A 5,000-nucleotide genomic window follows, 5' to 3' on the forward strand; every position below is an offset into this window, starting at 1 on the left:
CCTCTGAGCCGACGATGTATCCCTCAAGCAACTGCCTTATCAACTGTCGATGGTAGGTTATGCGCCTACCATGGTTGTAACGGGTAACGGGGAATTAGGGTTCGATTCCGGAGAGGGAGCCTGAGAAACGGCTACCACATCTAAGGAAGGCAGCAGGCGCGCAAATTACACAATCCCAGTACGGGGATGTAGTGACGAAAAATAACAATACGGGACTCTATTGAGGCCCCGTAATTGGAATGAGTACAATTTAAATCCTTTAACGAGGATCTATTGGAGGGCAAGTCTGGTGCCAGCAGCCGCGGTAATTCCAGCTCCAATAGCGTATATTAAAGTTGCTGCGGTTAAAAAGCTCGTAGTTGGATTTCAGTCGAACCTATGGGGTCCACTGATTAAAGGGTTAGATGGTGATGTTAGGTTTCTTGCTTGTGTCTACGGATGCTTGCTTGAACCTTCATTCCTCTTTCCTGGTGGTTACATTCATAGTGTTTAGACAGAAAATTGCTCGATATTTGCTATCAATGCTCTTTACCGAGTGTTGATTCAAGCGATCGAGACTTTTACCTTGAAAAAATCAGAGTGCTCAAAGCAGGCGTCCAAAACCTCGAAAGAGGTGCCTAAAAACGGTATGGTCAACCATCTATATGATGCGTACCACTACCTTAACTTGAATGATCTTGCATGGAATAATGGAATAGGACCTTGGTTCTATTTTGTTGGTCTTAAGAATCCAAGGTAATGATTAAGAGGGACAGACGGGGGCATTTGTATTGCGGCGCTAGAGGTGAAATTCTTGGACCGTCGCAAGACAAACTACAGCGAAAGCATTTGCCAAGAATGTTTTCATTAATCAAGAACGAAAGTTAGAGGTTCGAAGGCGATCAGATACCGCCCTAGTTCTAACCATAAACGATGCCAACCAGCGATCATTCTGAGTAACTAATTTCATGACTCGAATGGAAGCTTCCGGGAAACCAAAGTTTTTGGGTTCCGGGGGAAGTATGGTTGCAAAGCTGAAACTTAAAGGAATTGACGGAAGGGCACCACCAGGAGTGGAGCTTGCGGCTTAATTTGACTCAACACGGGAAAACTCACCCGGCCCGGACACTGAGAGGATTGACAGATTGAGAGCTCTTTCTTGATTCAGTGGGTGGTGGTGCATGGCCGTTCTTAGTTGGTGGAGTGATTTGTCTGGTTAATTCCGATAACGAACGAGACTCTAGCCTACTAAATAGACTTGCAGTTTACACTGCAGTACTCCCCCTTAGTCAACCTGTGGGTGGTAGTATCTCTTGATGGTTTCGGCTGTTGAGGGCTCTGCTGCTATTAGCCTACAGAATTGGCTAGGGTAAGGATGCTGTAGCACTGTAAGGACTTCTTAGAGGGACAAGCGGCGCTCGCAGCCGCACGAAACAGAGCAATAACAGGTCTGTGATGCCCTTAGATGTCCGGGGCCGCACGCGTGCTACACTGAAGTGGTCATCGTGCATACTGTTTCCTGCTCCGAAAGGAGTGGGTAACCGCTTGAACCCATTTCGTGATGGGGATTGGGCATTGTAATTATTGCCCATGAACGAGGAATTCCCAGTAAGCGTGAGTCATTAGCTTGCGTTGATTACGTCCCTGCCCTTTGTACACACCGCCCGTCGCTACTACCGATTGAATGATTTAGTGAGGACTTCGGACTGGTCAATCCAGACCATTGGGAAACTAGTGGTCGGATTGTGCTGGAAAGATGTTCAAACTTGATCATTTAGAGGAAGTAAAAGTCGTAACAAGGTTTCCGTAGGTGAACCTGCGGAAGGATCATTAACGTATTACCCTCTTATTATAAGAGAAATACAACCTTCAAACAATCAAACACTCTGCATAGTGATATTGTAGATGCTAATATGGTGAATGCAATTGAATTGTATTTGCATTAGAGTCGCAATTGTGAATGTTTATTGCAAACATTTAGCCATTGCAACATGATTCTAATTTGCATTACATTCGTTCATTCATACATCCATCTTTCATTATCCAATGCAACAAAGAGTGAGGGTTATCTAACGATAGCCATAATTTCTTTTGCAAAACAATTGTAGTTTATAATGAAAAGCCTGTCTTGCTACATACTTGGTACCTGATCAAGTCTTCAGCTTATGCTGACGGCAAGGTTTAAAGAAGGAAGTTTTACACTTCTTCGCCTAACTAAGTAAAGACAACTATGGTTTTTATAAACTGCATACAATTGTTTTCAAACCCTCTCAATGCAGATTTAGGATACTTATTAAAAGTCCCACGGTGGCAAAGATACATCTTCAAGCGGTGGATCACTCGAATTACCAATCGATGAAGAACGTAGCTAGCTACGATAATCGGTGCGAATTGCAGGACACGCCGAGCACTTGAGCTTCCAACGCACATTGCGGCTTTCGGGTCTTTTCCGAGGTCACATCTGTCTGAGAGTTGAGATGTAAAATAATCAACAAAACACTTGCATACTACCATATATGCATTGTTTTGAGAGGATTGTATATTTATATGCATGAATCTTGATGTTTTATTCCTTTTCTTAATTGCAATTCGTTGCAATTTAGTAAGGAGAATCTCAAATCTACTTGTTTCACATGATAAATTTTGTGTACAATGCATATTTCATCTCTGCAAGCAGTATATATGAATAGATACTAGCATGAGATTCTAAGGTTAGTCGCCTATCTGACGACGCTAAAGTCGTATTGCAGATAACTATGGTGATCAACTAACCTGTTAACTGATGAATCTTCTTGCACTTGTATAAATCGTACAAATAGTAGCTATTTCATTCTGTTAAAGCAGACCTAAGAAGTAATGCAAAGGCAAAATTTGTGCAAACATTAAAGTAGATTTACGTTGCTTGCTTGCAAACAACACAAATAAACATTAATCAACTTAATCAATATTTTTGATCTCAGATCAGGTGAGGTTACCCGCCGAATTTAAGCATATAATTCAGCGGAGGAAAAGAAATCAAATGAGATTCCCTGAGTAACGGCGAGTGAAAAGGGATGAGTCCGGCGCAAAGGTTTTCCATTGAAAGGTGGAAAGCGGTGCTGCGTAATGGTTAGAGTCACGATTATTTCAACTAAATCTGCAAGTCCCTCTGACAAGGGCCCTCTTCCCAGAGACGGTTCTAGGCCGGTGGCAGATCTTGGTTAATGGAATATCGATTACTGGCTTTAGTCGCGGATAGAGTCAGATTGCTTGAGAGTGCAATCCAAATTAGGAGGTAAACTCCTCCTAAGACTAAATACGATGGTAATATCGATAGCAAACAAGTACCGTGAGGGAAAGTTGCAAAGTACTTTGAAGAGAGAGTTCAAAAGGACGTGAAACCGCTTGTAGAGAAACGGATAGAACCACGAAGTGTAGCTGAGAGGAGAACTCAGCTCCTCTTGTGTATTGTTGCCTTTTTCTATTCAGTGCTAAGAATGCTTTACAGCGTTCCAAGATCAGTAGGTTAAGGGGTAACTTTTAGCCTGCCCTTGGATCTTGGTATTGATAGGAGGAGTGCAATATGTGCATGAGGAGTGCATTTTCTCAACTCTCGTGCTCAAACCACGACCAATGTGAAGGAGAGTGCAAAACTCTTGTTCAAGTGATAACAGCAAGGTGTACTAAACACACACCTAATCAGCATTTAGTTTTCACAGCTACTAATATTCCTTGCGTTGTTAGACTTAGCCTGTGAGCTAGTGTTGGCAACTGTTACCACAGTCACATTGGAGATGAATCTCTGCTTATGCAGGGTCAACAATGCTTGTCATCTGCTCTGACGAATCCGACTAGTCTTTCGTTGATGATGTCTGTTTCTTCACCTGGTGTTGAAACAACTCATGGATTGGCTGGCTTTTGGTGGTTTGTTGGTAAAAGTGGCAAGCTTACGTTAACCTAGTGATTCTGTGGTCAGTAGATCGGTACTCTATCCGACCCGTCTTGAAACACGGACCAAGGAGTCTAACATGTATGCAAGCTGATCAGTCTTGTTTAGGCTTGAAAGGCGAATTGAAAGAAATTGATATGATGTATGCTTGTAAGAGTATACCGCAATATCAGCCCGTGATATATCCACTTTACCGAGATTTTCGCGGAGCACTAGTATATATGTTAGTACCCGAAAGATGGTGAACTAAGCCCGGACAAGATGAAGCCAGAGGAAACTCTGGTGGAGGTCTGTAGCGATTCTGACGTGCAAATCGATCGTCAGATCCGGGTTTAGGGGCGAAAGACTAATCGAACCGTCTAGTAGCTGGTTTCTTCCGAAGTTTCCCTCAGGATAGCTGGCACCAATGGAAGTACCAGTAGCATCCGGTAGAGCGAATGATTAGAGGTCTTGGGGCCGAAATGGCCTCAACCTATTCTCAAACTCCTAATGGGTGCGAAGTTCAACTTGTTAAACTTTTAAAGCTGAACATACTTTGTATGATGGTGCCCAGTGGGCCATTTTTGGTAAGCAGAACTGGCGCTGTGGGATGAACCAAACGTTAGGTTAAGGTGCCCGATGCTGACGCTAATGAGATCCCATGAAAGGTGTTGGTTGCTAAAGACAGCAGGACGGTGGCCATGGAAGTTGGAATCCGCTAAGGAGTGTGTAACAACTCACCTGCCGAAGCAACTAGCCCTGAAAATGGATGGCGCTCAAGCGTTGAACCTATACCTAACCGTTAAGGCAATCATATATATTATTTATCATGATATAAGCTTTAACGAGTAGGAAGAATGTAGTGATAGCGTCGAAGGTGTCTGACGTAAGTCAGCCTGGAGCTTTCACTATTACAGATCTTGGTGGTAAGGTAGGGTAGATAAAGTTTGCCAGTAATTTTTTGTTTTTGAACTGTAACACAATGAGCAGACCTATTGGCAACAAAACTCAGACATGGCTAGACACAAGGGTTACAGACATTTTTACAAAATTTTTGATTCATTTCAAGTCCAAAAATGGCTGATGTAACTTTATCTTTATGTGAACAACGAAA

The 5,000-nt window shown here is 42.9% G+C and overlaps 2 non-coding genes and 1 pseudogene across 2 annotated transcripts in view; all 3 read left to right on the forward strand.

Annotated features, from left to right (window-relative positions):
- The window catches only part of LOC149093043 (small subunit ribosomal RNA), a 2,170-nt gene extending 358 nt beyond the window's left edge, over positions 1–1,812 (forward strand). Inside the window, exon 1 of the ribosomal RNA XR_016200385.1 lies at positions 1–1,812. This exon is cut by the window's left edge and continues 358 nt beyond it. This is a non-coding gene — a ribosomal RNA (small subunit ribosomal RNA).
- Positions 1,813–2,299: 487 nt separating this feature from the next.
- On the forward strand, positions 2,300–2,454 carry LOC149093044 (5.8S ribosomal RNA). Its single transcript, XR_016200497.1, has one exon. It is a non-coding gene; the product is annotated as a 5.8S ribosomal RNA (ribosomal RNA).
- Positions 2,455–2,930: 476 nt separating this feature from the next.
- The window catches only part of LOC149093045 (large subunit ribosomal RNA), a 5,444-nt pseudogene continuing 3,374 nt past the window's right edge, over positions 2,931–5,000 (forward strand).

This window comes from Tetranychus urticae, unplaced genomic scaffold (assembly GCF_039701765.1).
Source record: "Tetranychus urticae isolate SD_2017Ah unplaced genomic scaffold, NJAU_TeUrti_SD_1.0 Scaffold_4, whole genome shotgun sequence".
Taxonomy (NCBI): Eukaryota; Metazoa; Arthropoda; class Arachnida; order Trombidiformes; family Tetranychidae; genus Tetranychus; species Tetranychus urticae.